Genomic DNA, 1,830 nt, shown 5'->3' with positions numbered 1-1,830 from the left:
ACACGTTAAAAGCTTTACAGTACGATGATGATTTCATCGTACTGGATTTGGATGACAAATTTGATGTCATCCTAGGTTTTTCTTGGCTCAGAAAAAACGAGCCAAGGATCAGCTGGCAGCATCGATCCGGAAAGATGCCTGCCACGTGTTCATCAGATGGCCATCTGATGAAAGTCTTCGAGCGTTTACACGCGTGTGGATGTACTACTATGGCCTCACTTGTGATACGGTCGTTAGTACAACTGCATAAAGTCACAGTGTGATTACTAATCACACTGTGAAGTCAGCAGCCGGCGGCTGCGCTAATGCACAGGCAGCGCCAAAGTCCACCACTCGAAGAAGTCGAGTGGATTGAGACATGAATGTACGCCTAGCGAGCGACTATCAAGGAGTATACCGGTTGCCCCAATGGGACAACACGATGATCCTAGGTCGAGTAGAGAGTCGACCGTAGAGGACCCGACTGTGACAGCGCAATCACACTCGGAAGACGTTGAGGGAAGAGTTCTCCACGTACTTGAGGATAAATCTCCTCAAATAGTTGAAGTAACTAGACTTCAAGATCCCGAGGGATTAATCCCGCGGCAGCCTGTGGATAAATCCCAGGAAGAAACCGAGACATTAAATGTCTTGGATAATAACGGTTCAAGAGTAGGCGCTTCTACTCTTGATCTGTATGCGCCTCCGAAGTTAACTTCGGAGATAACTCAATTACCAACCCTAGAACCTAAGCGGTTCTTGAGAAATCTGCATGGTGGAAAATCAAGCAGATCTGCGTACTCGTCACAGAGGACGATTACGTAACCGACATTGTGTCAGCGGTATCTTTGCACAGAACGAACGGGTTCTCAGCAGATCATCGATGGACGAAAGTGTCCTAGATGTGAAGACTCGGATTGAGAGATACACTACTCAATCCTGACAGTCACTTAAGACAAATCGTTTATACAAGGATTTCATTGAATTCAGGGATGTATTCCCTGAAATAGTTCCATGCGAGTTGCCTTTATCCTTAGGCAACTCGCATGGAACTGTTTCGAACAAAATCCGGTCGGTAATGCTGGTGGAACCGACGCATCAGTTGCTAATAATATTCCTCGTGGTGGAAGCGGCGATCACAGCAAGTAAGCCCAGAATGGCAAAGAGATTAGCTAAAAAGAGCCATCTTGCAATAGTTCCATTATGCCAGCAACATACCTACTGGAAAAGAGCTCGAAAGTAGGGCATACGGATTTTCTAAAATCCTGCATTTTCGGCGTTTTAAACCAAAACAAAACTATACTGATCTTGACGACAGAACCTCTCTAGCAAATGACCATATTTCTCTGTTACCCTATCTCTTACAAAACTGGATGGAGCACTCAAGCTGAGAGTTTTATGAAGAACTAGCTTTTCAAACTAACACTTCTAGGTCAATTGTTAACTATCTAGAAACTCATAATAACGAAATACTGCTTGACTCTAATAATAAACGTGTTTTTGACCATTATTGTGAAGTCACTTAAGACAAATCGTTTATACAAGGATTTCATTGAATTCAGGGATGTATTCCCTGAAACAGTTCCATGCGAGTTGCCTAAGGATAAGGGCATTCGACATGAGATCGAGCTCAAACCGAGCTCGAAGTACTGTGTCATGAAGCAGTGGCCACTGCCTCGTGAACAAGTACTTGCGATCGATAAATTCATAAACGATCGAGTAAAAGCGGGCCATGTAAGGGAGTCAACCTCTCCACATGGCTCTCCGACCTTCTGTGTGCGAAAGGCCACAGGAGGGTGGCGGATAGTGCACGCATTCAACAAACTGAATGCTGCAACAGTACCGGCTCAA

Source organism: Bremia lactucae, linkage group LG2, assembly GCF_004359215.1.
Source record: "Bremia lactucae strain SF5 linkage group LG2, whole genome shotgun sequence".
Lineage (NCBI taxonomy): Eukaryota > Oomycota > Peronosporomycetes > Peronosporales > Peronosporaceae > Bremia > Bremia lactucae.
Note: the sequence above shows the minus strand (reverse complement) of the source record.